Source organism: Nicotiana attenuata, unplaced genomic scaffold (genome assembly GCF_001879085.1).
Source record: "Nicotiana attenuata strain UT unplaced genomic scaffold, NIATTr2, whole genome shotgun sequence".
Taxonomy (NCBI): Eukaryota; Viridiplantae; Streptophyta; class Magnoliopsida; order Solanales; family Solanaceae; genus Nicotiana; species Nicotiana attenuata.
In genome coordinates this window covers 14,452-32,775 of record NW_017674411.1, presented here as the reverse complement: position 1 = coordinate 32,775, position 18,324 = coordinate 14,452, and the positions used below count along the sequence as shown (strand labels likewise).

The window sequence follows — 18,324 nt, the reverse complement described above, 5'->3', positions numbered from 1 at the left end:
TTTGGAAAAATAAGACCATCATCATTGAAAGAAATGGTACCTGATCCTTTTCCCTGCATTCATTTCCTTTTTATTTTTGGGGTAGTTGAATTTGTGTCTATATGCATGCGATGACTGTTAAACTTGAAAGAACTTTAGGTTAACCAATAACGTCAATGTTCTTTAAAGTTTAAGTCACAAGGTCATTAAGATCTGACTCTAAATTTCAAATGAGCTTAATGCTATATCTGTATGCCTTTGCTCTTTTTAGATTTACTTGAGATGTTTAATAAGTTTGAAAGGATGATAATAGTTTTCTGTTTTTAGCTGTCCCATAAGTTTATTAAAGTTAAGATAGTTGTAGTTAATCACTAAAAAAGTTAAGATCTGTTTATAATAGTTCTCTATTTTTAGCTTATCACTAAAGTTTCCAAGATAGGTATAACTAATCCTGCAGCAGTGGTTGAAGAAGATTCGAATGCACAGTTATCATAAAATAAGATCAAGAGAGTATTAAAAATAAGAAGACATCATAAGTTGTTTGCATGTGTAACAGTTGGAGAAACTAAGAACTGTCTGATTAGTTAGTTTATTGGTTTTATTAATTATGAACAAGATGTTTGAATCATTTCATGTTTCCTGGTATTGAACTTTTCCTGTTTAGTTAATTTGGTATTTTCATTTGTTATGGACAAACTATTTGAATCAGTTCATGGTTAGTTTACGAGGGAGAAAGAATAGATAATTTCTCTAATAGTTCTCTTGCCCGATATGAGTTCTGCACAATATGATACATCATCTAATTATGCAGTGCCGTCCGAGGATAAATCCTCAGAAACTCTCTCGTGTTGCTCCCTGCTGCCAAAAATGGGCACCCACAACATATTTCTTCCTGGACCTTCATAATAAAGTTCACAGTAACTACAAACAGGTGACAAAACATTCGGTGTTCCATTCTTACTATGAAGCAAATAACCATAATATTTATATGAAGGCACAGACGTACCCTTCAAAGTCTTTGAATACACGTAGGAATTAGAGCCTTCCACCAAATAGTGTGTTATTAAATTTGCTTTGTCTTCCAAGGGAGAAAAATATTTAGGATAAGTGAGAGCACATTTCACCTTAGGTCTGGTGAGAGCGTTGGAGTCTTGTAGTCAGTATTGATCTCAACGCTACTAGATCTAATTTGTACAAGCAATTAAAATAATTTTGCCATAACTTGATAGGACCATATTTTGTAACATCAACTTAGATTTGAGATACTCTAAGTTGGTCATGGAACCAAGTACAATTGTGGTGGGAATAGGAGATTTTGTATCAAGATTTGGAATAGGTTATGACATTTATGGGAATATTCAGGCAAAGTAGCTGAAACATTGAAGCAAAAAGCAGTAGTTGCTGGCTGGAAAGATGCACAAGTATGACACCATATGGGAGACACAATATTTAATGCAAAAGTTAATGAAAATATTTGGTATTTTCAGTAGGAGCAAAAGCGATGATTCGTTATGCTCCGGACGATGGGAAGGGTATTGAATAAGTTGACGCAGAAGCTTTTACTGTCCTTATTTTGTGAAGGAAATGAACTTCAATCCCCTCCAAAGAAAAATGTAAGACTACTCTTTTCTTGATTATCTATATTGATTTTATTTTGAATTGGATACAAATTTTATCCTTGAACTTTGCGTGAATGCATAAATATCGGTGGTCCCTAGCATAGATACAATCCTATGAAGTCCCCGGCATAGATACAATCCTATGAAATTCATACTATATTGTTTTTCGATTTAATTCTTTTGAATGTGATTGCTAAATTTATTCTACCATATAGATCTGTTTCTACTATATCAGTTTTTTGCTTTAAAATAATCCGTGCATCGCGCGGGTACGTATACTAGTTTCCTATAAAAAGGAACGCTTCACTAAATTCTTGAGTCATAAGAGGAAGTTCTCAAAACAATTACTACAAGTAATTGAGTTCTGATGCTACGTTTCATTTTTTTATGTCTATATTCTTCTTTTTTTAAAATGTAAATAATTGAAAATTTGGATGATGGCAATATTAATGAAGAATTGTCAGGACCATCAAGGCATAAAAATTTAAATAATGATGATCGACGAACATTATATGGAATTCTACTTAAAAAAAGTGTTGATGGAAAACTGAAAAAAGGATTATTGCAAATGGTAGCATCGCAATTTTCAGTTTCAGTGCGGATTGTTCAACGCATTTAGAAACAAGGAAATGGCACACATGCTGATGTATCACATAGACGAACGAAAAATTGTGACAGTAAATGTTACGACCCGGATTTCCCACCATCGGGATCGTGATGGCGCCTACTCGTAGTAGCTAGGCAAGCCAACCTATTTACCTTTCATTAATAAATAAATCTGTTAACAATCTATAGCATCAACAAGTAATATGGAATTTAATAATAATAATAGCGGAAGTCTAATTTATAAGTATGAATCAAAACGCGGAATAGTCAACAATAGCATCTACCCAAGATTTGGTGTCACATTACTCACGAACTACTAAGAATATACTGAATACAAAGGTATGAAAGAAATATATAAGTTGTCTGGCTCGAAAACAATGAGGCAACAGTCAAAACAGAGAACATAAAGAAGAGACGCCGGGCCTGCGGACGCCTGCAAGGCTACCTCAGTCTCCTGTAAATGAAATCCTGCTCCCGTACCACTGCTGCTACTGCTCCTCAAAACCTGGACCTGTGCAAAAATGCACAGAAGTGTAGCATCAGCACAACCGACCCCATGTGCTGGTAAGTGTCTAGCCTAACCCCGGCGAAGTAGTGACGAGGGTAGACTGGACACCACATAAACCTGTGCAGTTATAAATATATAGCGAAAATCGAATACAAAGCAATTAACAATATGGGAGGGGGAAACATGCTATGGGGAGATACAATATTAACAGTAACCCAGGGTAATAACTAAAGCAACTTAGATCCACCATAAACAAGGAATCAATACTCAATATAAACACAGGGCATCAAATAACTGTTGCGGCGTGCAACCCGCTCCATAATTACCATTGTTGCGACGTGCAACCCGCTCCACAAATGCCACTGTTGCGGCGTGCAACCCGACCCATATCATTTATCATGTATCATTGTTACGGCGCGCAACCCGACCCTCACATATTATTGTTGCGGCGTGCAACCCGATCCTCAATATCATTGTTGCGGCGTGCAATCCGCTCCACCAAGATATTATTTCCTCATCCAAACCACAGTCACAAATACGGGGCAAGAGAGTAAATAAACAATAATGAAAATCCCGGCAAGGGAATACACATGACAAACAACTTAATAATCTCAGTATCTCGGCAAGGGAGAGAAAAAAACCAACAACAGAATCAACAAAACGTCCGGCAAGGGAATAACCAGTAACTCTTTCCCTTTCTTTCTTTTCTTACTCCACGATATCACTGGAGCCCAAGCTCCAAGAAATTTTTATCTCATATTCCGTCACAAACAACAATATAACGACATCCTAGTGAGGGAACAAAACATTATCTCAAATATCCCGGCAAGGGAATTACTATACCCACATTAGCTCCAACATCTAACCACCACATTAGTTCCAATATCTAACCACCACAGTTATAACCAACCTATTACCACACTTGACCACCTCAGCTATATCTAACCGACTACCACACCCAACCACCCCATCTATAACTATAGTCATCATACGACACAAGGAAACATTAACCTAAGCGACCCTAGTATCCGTTAAGAACACCATGCAGAGGAATCACAACCCAAAAATAGCCCGCCAAGAGGGCAACATAATGATCTCTCCTCTTTCTCACTTTTACTTCACAATTCTTTTCACAACTCGAGCAGATGCTCCAGAGGTTCAATTATCACTTATACTTTCGCAATTCGTTCTACAACTGGAGCCGACGCTCCTCAATGAATCAAGTCATTTCATATACTTTCAATATTCGTATCACAGTTCGAGGCAATGCTCCTAGGAATCAAATTATCATATCACCATTCACATGTTATTCACAACATATAGAAATACTCCAATAAACATGAAATTCACAATAAGTTCATGTTAATCACATTATAAGGACTCACGGTCATGCTAGACACCAATGTATAGATACTCGTCACCATGCCTATACATCGTACTCGATCACATAGCAATTAGCAACAAGACTCAATTCCTATTCCCTCAAGCTAGAGTTAAACCAAACACTTACCTCAAAGCCTTGAAATCCACTTAATCCTCAACTATCGCTTTACCTCGCGGTTCCACCTTCAATTCGCTCGAATCTAATCACAAATTGCTTAATTACTTTAATAAACACTATATGAAACAATTTGAATGCATAAAAATGAATTTCCCAAATTTTCCCCAAAATTTCCAAAAACCCCAGGCCCACGTGGTCAAAACTCGAGGTTCGAATCAAAATCCGGTTACCCATTCCCCCACGAGTTCAAATATATAATTTATTTTGAAATCGGACCTCAAATTGAGGTCCAACTCCCCAATTTATGAAAAACCTAGGTTCTACCCAAAAACCTCAATTTCACCCATGAAAATCCTTGATTTCAAGTGGAAAACATGTTTAATGATGTTAAAAGTTGAAAGAATTGAGTAAAAATTAACTTACAAATGATTTGGGATGAAGTTTGCTCTTGAAAAATCGCCTATGGTGTTTGGGTTTTGAAAGAATGGTGAAAAGTGATGAAAATTCGACTAAGTATAAAATTTACTGGGCCTCGGATATGGGAATTGCGAGCCTTGGTTTGCATTTGCGAACAAGACAGGGCTGGGAATTGCGATCCTTGGTTCGCATTTGCGAACACTGGGCCTGGGCATAGACTTCGCATTTGCGAAGTATCGATCGCTTTTGCAATCTGGGCCCTCTCGCATTTGCGAGCATGGGCGTCGCATTTGCGACCCAGCCCATTTTCCCCCTCTTCGCATTTGCGAAGGAATGATCGCATTTGCGATCCAGCCCAGATTTCCCCTTCTTCACATTTGCGATCGAGTTGCCGCATTTGCGACTTCGCATTTGCGAGTACTTCTTCGCAAATGCGAAGATACCAGAACTGGGGAATACCAGCCTTTCAAAAATGAGGAAATGCAATCCGATGCCTATCCAAAACTCACCCGAGCCCTCGGGGCTCCAAACCAAATATGCACACAACCTCGAAAACATCCTACGGACTTGCTCGTGCGATCAAATCGCCAAAATACATCATTTACATAGAATCAAGCCTCAAAGCACATGATTTTTCATTATAACTTCCTAAACTTCAAACTTTAGATATTTAGGTCCGAAACACGTCAAATAACGCCCGATTTCGACCAAACTTCACAGAAAGTGCTTAACACATAATTAAGGCTTGTACCGGGCGTTGGAACCAAAATACGAGCCCGATACCATAGTCTTTTAATCAATTTTCATTTCCATTTTCCTTAATAATTTCAAAAAAAATAATTTCACAGAAAAATTCTTTCCTCGGGCTCTAGACCTCGGAATTCGATTCCGGGCATACGCCCAAGTCCCATATTTTCCTACGGACCCTTCGGGACCATCAAATCACGGGTCCGGGTCCGTTTGCCCAAAACGTTGACCGAAGTCAAACTTAATCAATTAAATACCAAGATTTAACAATTTTTCTCACAAATTTCATATTTAAACTTTTCCGGCTACGCGCCCGGACTGCGTACACAACTCGAGGCAACCCCAAATGAGGTTTTCACGGCCTCAAAAATACAGAGCGAGTAGGAATACAGGTGATGACCCTTTGGGTCGTCACAGTAAAAGAATTGAACTTGATTGTGATCGACTTCGTCAAATTCCTTTTCATAAACGAGCGACTATTCGAAGTTCAAAGCATTCTGAATTAAAGTGTGTAAATTTACAAGGTAGACTTCTTGCTATTTGTATAAAATTATCCATAAGTAATGTGTTTGTAGTCTTCTAAAATAATTAATTATTAAGGGTAAAAAAAGAAAAAATATAATCAATTTCGTTTTGAACTTCTAAAATAACAAATAATTTGTGACAATTATTTTAATAAAAAAGACACATATTATAAAAAGAAGGGAGTACCAAAAAACAGGGGTGGTGTTGACACTTTTCCGATAAAAATAAGCATCAATGTGAAGTTTGAAATTTTCAATTTTTATTTGGGGAATTGCGGCTGAGGATAAGAAGGTGGGAAAACTAAATGTGGGTTCTTAATGACACATTCAACAGGTGGGAATCCCTAGTCTCAACTCTTTGACTTTAATAAATTGAGGAACCACATAAATACTTAAAGAATATACTCCCTTCGGTTCATGATAAGTGATCAATTTGCTTTTAACACGCTCATTAAGAAAATACTAAATTCTATACAAAAATACCTAGTATAACTAAACTACCCTTAATTAAATATTTAATGTAAATAGTAAAAATACTTTTTAGGGATATGTACATAAGAGTAATTTTATAAAAATAAATTGAATTCTTTTTTGATTATATAAATAAACACTTATTTTGGATAAAAATAAAAAAATAAATTGGTCACTTATTGTGGACCGGAGAAAGTATATCTTAATCTATGCGTGGAGTAATTGATTAATGGTGGAAACTCGATGAAGCTTACACACCATTGAAGGAGTCCGGTTGACAGATACAAAATGAGAGCGGTAGTAGGTAAACAGTATAAATTAGTCGATTTATGAGATCTCTCACAAATTTAAATGCAATGAAATGTACTCTCCTAAACATGTGTTATAGAGATTGTATGTAAGGACAAATATACTCCATGCATATGTTTCAATCTATACGACGCATTCACTTATTCAGAGTCATTTGACTAAATTTCGAAGTTAAATTAAATTAGTTCAATTGAGTATATTGAAATTGAAATTTAATTAAATATTCAAAAACTGTACAAAAAATACTATAAGTTACAATTCTTCTCATGTCAATATAATTGAAAAAAATATTTTAAAATATTGACCAAATTTCACACCGTTTGAATTTTGAGAAGTGAAATATATCACATAAATTTAAATGGAGGGAGTAATAGATAATTCCTAATTTAGTAGAGTCACACCAATTATTTCAAAAAATAAACAAATTATTATGTATTGAAATCAAACAAGTCATAAATATTGGGGCTTAATGGATATCGAGAATTCATATGTCAAACAACAACTAGTATGTAATTGAGGTATACCTAGTTGTTGTTGTAATATTAGCAAATTAACTAAATGACGTTTCCGTCTATTTTAAGCTCTCCATGCTTTCTTGTTTTTGTAAATTCTCTACATCCATTTTATATTTCTATCATAATGACATGAATTGACGACACAACATATTTTGTTTGCAATAATTGTTTAATGCACGAATTGACTTAGTGTAACAATTGGGAAGTTTTCACAGTATGCTAGTCTACAACTGTAATCGATCACTGTTTTAAAAGGCGTGGGCGTAAGACGAGGGGTTTTACATATGCCTCAGCGAGGCGTAAACCCCGAGGCACGGGGCGTAAGCCCCATAGGTATTTAAGTTTTAATATTTTATAAAATAATATAATTATAGTAAATATTTATAAACTGGTAAAATTGCATAAAAAAATAAAGATAACTATATATATATATATATATATATATATATATATATATATATATATATATATATATATATATATATAAATGTGCTTCATACCCACATAAAAAAATTAGTCAAAACAATCTATTATATGCTACTTAGAAGCTCGAGTAACTTCAGTCGAAAAGAATAAAATTTTATACATGAAGGAAGAAAAAAGGACGACTAACCTGCAATTTGAACTTTGAACTTGCTGCTATGAAGGAGAATGGAGTTCTCTTTGTATTTATAAAAAGAAAATATATTCGTTGCTTTTGGGAGACATTAGCAGACTAACGGACAAGATAAAGAATTGGCAAAGACCATGAATTGGGGCTTCAATCAATAAAAAAGGTCTTAACTTTTAAATTTAATGCAATTCAGTTCCTTTTTAAAACTTTTGAGTAATTACCAAGCTGAATTTTGAGAATTTGGGTATTATATGAAGTACTTATTCAACAAATTCTATTTCAATTTGAAAAAATCTTTGGGGCTTACGCCTCACTAAAAAAATGCATCCCAAAGGCTCGGGCGTACGCCCCGAATTGCTGGGCGTACGCCTCTTGAGACTTTCGCCGCACACCATCGCCCCGGGGCGTTTTCCTCTCCCCAGGGCTCGCCCCGAAAATGCCTTTTAAAACACTGTAACCAATATGTTCCACGGAGAAATCTGTCATGACCCCAAACTCCATCCGTAGGATGTCATGATGGCACATAATCTCCAAGATTAGGTAAGCCGATTATTATAACAATTATTATTATCACCCGCGCGAATGCGCGGACACTAACCATGTAATATATTTGAGTTATTTGGATTATATGTAAATAATCTTAAAACTTGAACTTTCTCTATTAAATACAGATAATCATTGAATATTAATTAAGAAACACTATATGAAAAAGATTAACCATTTCTCAAATTTTCTAGATTTAATTCTATTTTTCTTTTTTGATACCATTCTTGCCGGTATCACTGGATCTTAAAATTAGTCGGAAAGCAAAATAATAACTCATATTTATGATAAAATAATTAAAGGTTGAGACTATGAAGGACTCTTTGGATAAGACTTGACTCTTTTACTACTACTTGAACTCTTATTTTATGTGTTAATATCTTTCAAAAATATTTCTATTTTAAAATTTCAATTTCTAAAACTTTTTTCTTCAATAATAATTATTTTTATAATAATGTAAGTGAAGATATTATCCTAAATTCAAAACTCATTTTAGTCGGCTATCTAAAAATTTAAAAAATTCTTTAGCCAATAATTTTTTATTTTCCAGTATGACTCTATTTTGATATTTAACATTAACCATGTTAAATATCCGTGTTATTTGAATGATATGTAAATAACCTTAAAATTTAAACCTTCTAGATAATCGTTAGATATCAATTAAGAAACAGTACATGAAAAAAGACTAACATTTTCTCAAATCTCGTAGTGATAATTTTATTTTTGCACCATTCTCATTGGTGTCGTTGGAACCTAAAAATAGCCGAAAAGTAAAATAATAACTCGTATTTATGTCAAAGCACAAAGGTTGACACAATATGAACGATTCTTTGGTTACGACGTGACTCTTTTACTACGACTTGAACTCTTATTTGGTACTTATGTTTTATCTTTCAAAAAATATTTCTATTTTCACATTCCAATTTCTAAAACTTTATTATATATATTATTATATATATATATATATATATATATATATATATATATATATATTATCTTTATAATGATGCAAGTGAAGATATTATCCTTAAATTAAAAATTCAATTTAATCGGCTAACTAAAAATTTAAATGAATCTTTAGCCGGTGAAATTTTATTTCAATATGACGTCATTTTGAGTTTATCGATATCTCTAGCCACAGATTTTCAATTTGGAATATCCTATATACAGATGCGGATCCGGGATTTATACTTTATGGATTCTTAGCATTGAACTCATTATATTTTTAGATTTATTGGTTCATATCTACTATTTTTATAATTTTAAGCATTTTTACATATAAATTTTTGCTCAGCGTGAAAAGTTATGGGTTCAATTGAACCTGTCCTCAACACTATATATATATATATATATATATATATATATATATATATATATATATATATATATATATATATATATATATATTTGTTTTTTGAATCATTAAATGTTAAATTAGTTGACTGTTATTATATATCATTGCATATATTGTCTTAAGATTGCCAAGTAGTTTTTTTTCGTCACCATACTTGGCTTAACCTCAATGCAAACTACTCAAATTGCATTTATAATCAAATTCAGATATCATATCAGTTTGTTAGTAATAGTGATTTTTAAAAACGACACACAATGTAAATTAAAAAAAATATTCTAAGATATCCTTATCTTATAATCTATGTATTTGAGTTGAAAAAATATTTAAAATCGATGATATCAACAACTTCCAAATTGCTTATACTTAACACAGATGAAACAGAAGAAGAAATTCGTTGTCATTTCTCATTTCTGATTTTTAGATTTGTCATACATTTTTTTCGCTCTTCAACAACGTGGATCTCACATATGGGTTATAGTTACAAAATTCATAAAGCCATTTTTCTTCATATTTTGTACTCTTTTTATATAAATAAACAACCAGCTATGTCTATCTATAAGTAGCTCATTACAAAAATTGACTAATTCATAAAATATTACTAATATTAGCCAATTAGCTATTTGTAGCCAAAAAAATATCAAATTTTTGCTTTCTTTTGAGTGAGTATTATTTTCTTTTATCTTATTTTTATGTCTTTCTTTCTTTTTTTTTTTTTACAAAAAATTAATTTATTTCACTATAAATGGATGAGTTTAAATAGAAATTGTCTACATAAGAACTTTATTTATATTTTTAGTCTTTAGTTGAAATTCTTCCATATTTTTTTTGGCTTTATCTAATCAACCTAAATAAGTGCTCGTCTTACCACTTAAATTAAAAAATTGAAGAATGTTTAATTTATATATAATCCATATATAATACGTGTATAATCGTGTGTTGCCNTATATATATATATATATATATGAGACTAACATAGTCAAATATAGAATAAAGTTACCATATACTATTTGTATTTATTAGCTTGCCACTTGGCTTAACCGCAATGCAAATTATATATGGTAACTTTATTCCTTTAATATATATATAGATTCGATTTTTAAACTCTTTTTTGTTATCTGGACAACTATAGACGTGTACCCTATATATTACATTTATTTTAAAAGAAATTTGATTTATTTAAATCTAGCTATATTGTTTTAAAGAACCATAATTATAGGGTTTTAAATGTGAAAGAGTTTTATTGTTATATGGAATAGTTTCTTTTTTTTTTTTTTGCCACAGACGCAGTAGTATTTAAATAATCAGAAAATCTAGTGATTCAAAACTGATATTCTTCAACAAAAAAATATTAAACCCTTGCAATGCTGGCTTGAGTGCAGCTAAATGAAGATGTTTCAGCTTATACCCTTCAATTCCTAGTAGGTGCTAAATTAAAATTAATGATAGCAATTGTATAGCCAACGTTTTGTTATTTGTTTGATGTCCATTTATACAAATTGACTCTTCAAACAAACGTTCTTCAAAAAGAAAAAAAAATAATTTTTTTGAATATTGACTGATTTTTGTGATGTTTCTTTCTCTAGCATGTAGGTAAACTTTTATATATGTAAGTAAACGTTTATTCGATTTTTAAACTCTTTTTTGTTATCTGGATAACTATAGACGTGTACCCTATATATTACATTTATTTTAAAAGAAATTCGATTTATTCAAATCTAGTTATATTGTTTTAAAGAATCATAATTATAGGGTTTTAAATGTGAAAGAGTTTTATTGTTATATGTAATAGTTTTTTTTTTTTTTTGCCACAGACGCAGTAGTATTTAAATAATCATAAAAGATAACAAAAGTTCCTAGCATGATTGCACATGGTCATTAACAGAATTAAGTATGATAACTTGACAAAAAAAGAAGAAGATAAATTTATTTTTTTATTTTAATTCAATTTTAAAAACTTTATCTATAAATTCAAAATTATTCTTTAATATATATATATATATATATATATGGGCACTCAAGTCCATTTTGACTACAGTTTAGTTGATTTGACTATTAATAAGTGAAAGTCAACTTTAAAAAAACCACATACCCCTTTATTTTGTAGTAGATGACACATAAGGCATAATTAAATTTTGGTGATTTTTCTCACACCAAATAAACTCTGAAACTACTTGCCTAAATCATCATTCGGAGTTTAAAATTTTTAATTAACTTATATATTATAATAGAATAAACAATAAAAAATTTGAAAAATTAGTTGCACATGAGCAAATAAGCATTATCTCTGGAGAGTAATCATAAAATTGAGGAAGAACGAAAGTGGATTCTTCTTTTACACGTATATATCAGAAATACAAGCCTATTCAAAACTCAAAATTCACTTATCCATATAGCATCTCAATGTAACTCTTTATGTTTCTCAAGAATTGATTTTATAAAATGTAGGGCAAAATTAAGTCGTCCTTTAAAAAGAACTATTACAGAATAGAATAAGTACAAGGTCTCAAATATTAATCACAGTAAGATCATCAAAGAGAGCCAAGTGTATGATTCCTAAAAAAACAAATTTGAACACTACAACCTTTTTTCATCCAACATAGAAGAGCTAGCTAGTTTACGAAATACCATCAAGTGAACTAACACAGTAACACACTAATCATTCAATCATCCAAGATAAGCACCTACCAACAAGTTCTTAGTTCAACCCTCTGAGGGTGATTTGCTATGTTAACCATGCTGCTTCAAGGGTTCAGAAGCCTAAGAGAATTATATTAGAAATCTACTACTGATGGATTTTAATGTGACCTCGTTAAGTCTAACTTCATAACTAATAGTCTTGCTTTTCTAATCAAGAAATAGCTGAACACCTCAAGGGAGGTGTGATCAACGTTAAGTACTATAGCACTGATCGGGCTAAATGGTGATACTTCCAGCAGCAGCTGGAAATTTATGAGAAATCAAAATTCGGACAAAGTCAGAGTTCACTATTTACAATCAAGACCAAAATTTACCAATCGTTGATGCACGAGACCATTCATATATACCCTCAAGTTTTTCCCAACATTTCGACTGATTATATATATAGGGTATGAAAGTCGTGAAACTAGTACTGCNATCAGAAAAGATAACAAAAGTTTCTAGCATGATTGCATATGGTCATTAACAGAATTAAGTATGATAACTTGACCAAAAAAAAGATAATTTTTTTTTATTTTTTTATTTTAATTCAAATTTAAAAATTTATCTATAAATTAAAATTATTCTTTAATTCAAATTCAGTATATATATATATATATATATATATATATATATATATATATATATATACTTGCCACTTGGCTTAACCACAATGCAAATTATATATGGTAACTTTATTCCTTTAATATGGAATGACCTCAAATTTTGCATGCAAGTCCCAAATGACATAATGGAGCTATTCCAACTCTCGAAATTGCAATCCGAACCCGATATCCACAAAGTCAACTCCTGGTCAAACCTCTCAACATTCCAAACCTTCAACTTTCCAATTTTCGTCAAAATGCATCAAATCAACCTACAAACCTCCAAATTCAAATCTGGACACACGCCTAAGTTCATAATCACCATACGAAGCTACTGAAATCATCAAATTTTCATTCCGGGTCGTTCACACAAAAGTCAAACTCCGGTCAACTCTTATCGCTTAAGCTTCTAAAACAACAATCATCCTTCCAAATCAATCCCGAATCGTCCGAAAACCGAACTCGACCACACCCACAAGTTATAGTACATAATACTAAACTGCTCGGGACTTTAAGCCACCAAACGGGAAGCTAATCCTCAAAACGATCGGTTGGGTCGTTACAAAAACTTAGCTTTGTTGAATAAGTTATACTTACATTATCATATAATACGTTTTTAACACGATAAAGAGTTTCAAAGTTTTAATATTTTTTTTAATTTTCTGTTATAATGTGCTGAAATCTTCATTATCGCATTATATCGAATTCTCAATTCTTAACTCTCTCTCTATCTCGCGCCAGCAGTAATAACAATTTGTCTACAATAATTTATATAATATGTTTAATGTACATGAATTTCCGCTAAGCATCTATATTTAAATGGTTAAAGTGTCACAAACGATAATTGCTGAATTCATAAGTTCAATTCCTAGTAGATGCACGCCAATGAGACCCTTCATTAAGTTTATTAGAATTGGCTATCCGAATATTAGTTTCTAATTTCCAAATACATCATATTTATCTAAGCTTTGTGTATTATTTTATTTTAAAAATATAAAACCGCGTTTAGTTAGCAGTACAAATAGAAGGCTCTGACTCCACGTCAATTGCCTTTTAAAGCAAGGATTCTAGCAACATAGCTGATAGTACTACTAAAGTACCAATTCATGTGATTCTTACTGTACAAAACAATTGACTTTTTTTTTTTCTTTTTGTAATTCTAAGAAAACATAAATGCATAGAACTTTTAGCAAACCCAATAGTAGGGACTTATTAATAACATCCTCATTTGTGACAAGAATAACAAATAAAGGAAAACAAGGAAAGATATGATAATAATTAATTTGCTTGGTGATCACATTATTTCGTTAAGTTGAACTTGACCAGTAACCTCTTTGATTCTGTTAAATAGAGGAAATCTGTCAATTAAACCCTTTAAGATAATGTTAATAATTGCTATTGGTTGAAGTATAGATAACTCTTCTTTGCAGAAAATGCAGAAGTCATAAGCTCTTTGGAGAAGCCGTTGTATTTGTTCTTCTTTTTAGCTAAGCAAATCTGTGCTATTTTATTGAACATATCATGCTTCTTTACAAAGGGTTGAGCTGCATATTCCTCCATATCCATCCACTGCGAATATTAAAAAGTGAATAAGACTATCAAAATAAGAAATCTTTTAGCATAAATAAAGACTTACAATAATCACATGTTTAATAATCTAAATAAAAGCCAATCATATATTATTTCACCTATGAAATTTAGGGGTGGGCTTTCTCGCAGTTCGGATTAGATATGAGAATTTCGGTTTGGATTTTTGATTTTCGGTTGAAGAAATGACAATCCAAATCCAATCCAAATAAGTTCGGATTCGATCGGATTTTTTATGTTTAGTTTCGGATTAATCGGCTTGGATATTATGGATTTTCGGTTTTGAGCGTATAAGTTGAGATGTTTCTACTTTTTACAAAAATGAATATCCAAATTAAGTAGTCATGTTAAATTGCATGAAAAGTTCCCCATTCTTGCCGCAATCATTCAAATAAAGTATCCAAGTAATGAAATTATTATTAAAAAAAAAATACAACAGAGATATTAATACGGCCGATAAGAAGTAGCAATAGTAAAATAATGTCCAAATAGAAAGTATTATGATAGTAATTTAGTAATTAATATTGAATATATGAGATAATATGTAATGGTATGGTATTGAACTTATTACTATTTGCATATGCATAATGGACTAAATATAAATATAAAAATTTCGGATTTCCGGATATCCAAAAATCCGAAGTACCAAATCCAATATCCAATCCGAAATCTAAAAAATTTAAAAATTAAATCCAAAATCTAATCTGTAATCCAAAAATCCAAACCAAAAATTCAAAAAATTCAGATTTCGAATTTGCCCAAACTATGACCACCCCTAACGAAATCTCCCCATTCCAAAAATTAAAACTAATTAATCTTTTTTCATGGTCAAGACATGTAGATGAATAATTGGACCACCATGTCAATTAAACAACAACAACAACTACTACGCCTAAGTCCCATGCAAGTTAGGATCGACTATACGAATCTTTACTTCTTTCTTTAAACTCTACTCATATCATCGTCATACACCACCATGTCAATTTTGAGTTAGAACTAAGTCATATTAAAGATTAATTTAATGAAAGTTGAGCCATAATTGGTAAAGAGAAAGTCGCACCTGTGCTCCCATAATTTCAGAATCTTGCTTCTGGATCTTATAAGAGAGTGGTTTCAACATGCAAACAAAGAACAAATCGGACTTCTCGAAGAATGATTTATGGCTTTGCCTGTGATACAATTAAATCTAAGTCTTAGTGCCAAAAAGTTCATAGCAAAAGGAATTCTACTTTGATATGAAAAATAAAGCTCTAGTACTGGAAATGTTTCTATATATTACCTGAATGCAAGAAGCTCTACAAATTCTGCTTTGATCTGCAAATCATAATATAACGCCATTTTTTTTTAAATGAAATTATTTGTAAAGATGATTACATATATAGTTAGATACTTATATTTGGCTTAACACCAAGCTCTAGTATTGAACTTACTCCTGTTTCTTCTTGCACTTCTCTTACAGCAGCATCACATATATCTTCCCCCTATTGTTTGGAAGATTTTGATTTTGTAAGAATTTTGTTGCAATTTATTAAAAACCAATAGGAAAAAAGATTCGAAATCGTTATTCACCTCATCAACTACACCAGTAGGCATTTTCCAAACCCCTGTGCCCTTGAATGTCCCATTTTTTTCCTGGACTACTAGTACCTGATATATGTCATGTATTTATTAGATTGTAAAGTTCGTAAACATCTTCAAAAATACAATAACAACAACCCAGTAAAATCCTACTAGAATGGTATGGGGAGGGTAGTGTGCACTGTGTACGCAGACCTTACCCCTACCCCGAAGGCCCGAAGGAGTAGAGAGGTTGTTTTCGAAAGACCCTCGACTCAAGAAACAAAAAGACAAAAGGAGACAATATTAGTATCACCACTGAAATCATAGGAAAAATAGGAACATGAAATCCAGAAGAAAGATGCAAAGCAAAAGCGATAGCTAGTAAAATTTGGTCCTGCACTGAAAACCGAATTAGTAAGATACAACATTGCCACTAGCTATCTTAGACCATATTCAAAAATAAAACCCATTAAATAACATCCCCCTTCCATTCAAAATTTTAATTATTTGACAAATTGAATGTGTTTTAAAATGTTTGACTTTTAGAAACAACAAGAAGCATTGTATTAATTGTAGAATGTAAGAGAGAGAGAGAAATGCAAAGAGCTTAGACAAATATTATTATGATTAAAATAATTATATGTCTTTTGTAAAGGGCGTTCAAAAACTTTAAAAGACAGATAATATGGTCGAGGACTCAAAGTTGGGAATACGAATATTTTTATTTTCTTGAGGACGGACGTATACCTCTCCATTATGATTCATGACAAGAGCCCCAATACCAATTCTGTGAGAAGCATTAGCAGGAATAGTATGAGGAATTTCAGGAATCCAATATACAAGCATCAAATATGTTGGCTCTGCGTGGTGATACCAAAATCCTTCCTGGATTTTTTAAAAAAAAAAAGAAGTAACACAAATAATTCATCAATGTTTATATTGTGAGATAAAGGAAATTGTTACATTTTATTTTACCTTGACTGCAGCATTAACTAGGTTGGCATGTTCTATAGGCAATTTAATCCAAACACCCCTCTTTCCCTGCAACGAAAAATAATACAGTAGAAATATTGTCACACCGAAACTCTGTCCATTTTATCTGAAACAGGAAGAGGAATAACAAGTATAAGAGGATCCACATTTCTAGAGTGGAAGCACTGATTGCATCCAACTCGAACTTTATATATTTGTACAATTGAAAATTTTAGAGCATACACATTAATTATATTATGTGTGCAAGCATTGTATTAAAAGAAAATAGCGAGTGTGCTGAAATTTTGCGTCCACTGTTGATGGATCTGGTCTTGTCCAACAGGTCTGGATTCGAGGTTCGAACACAAAAGCTCACTAGCCGAGCTGAACTGGTTAGTGGGGGCAGGAGTGGAAAGAGCGCTTCGCGAAAGAATCGTGTGGCGCGGTGAAAGGTTTGCCCTTGGGGTTTCCGACCCTCCAGGTCTCCACAAGTGATGTCCTCTCCCATGTGACGTCTAGTGGTCAATAAAGTGAGTTGAAAATTATGAGGTCTCATGTTAAGTGTAAATACCTAATTTTTGCCCCATCTTTTTCTTCTACATTTTATATATATATATATATATTATATATATATATAATATATATATATATGAGTGTGTGTGTGTTATGAGTGTGTGTTTTTCTTATTTTTTGTATGTATAAGTTTCAAGAGTTGATTAATGGTTTGATAAATGGGGTAGGGATTGGACTAGTGTTTTTAATTAAATTGAGCAAAAATTGGCCCAAAATTTGAGCCCATTTCGTCCAAATTCGGTCCACAAGGGCTGCCAAGGGGAGGTCCAAACGACAATGTTTTGGATCAAACTACGTCGTTTCAATTAGTAATCTGAAGATTGAATCTTACCCATCCCTCCCATCTTGATCCAACGGCCCTGATTAATCTCCCACCCTAGGTATTTAAAGCTTAGTTTGGCCAAAAATTTGCCCCCATTTCCCTTATTGTCTCTTCATTTTTCTTCTTCCTCTCCTCTTTTATTTCTCCTCCCCAGCAACTCCGCCTGTCCGCCGCCCAGCGCCGCCCGCCGGAGTTCGCCATCGCGGCAGCCAACGTTCAAACACCCCCAAATTACACCATTCTTTTCTCTTCATCACCCTCTTTCTAGATCCACAACCCAAATCCCCCAAATCTCCACCATAATCAACAAGATCAAACCCTAG

The 18,324-nt window shown here is 32.6% G+C and overlaps 1 pseudogene; it reads right to left on the bottom strand.

Annotated features, from left to right (window-relative positions):
* Positions 1–14,335: 14,335 nt before the first annotated feature.
* Positions 14,336–17,181, bottom strand: LOC109218615 (annotated as a pseudogene).
* Positions 17,182–18,324: the final 1,143 nt, after the last annotated feature.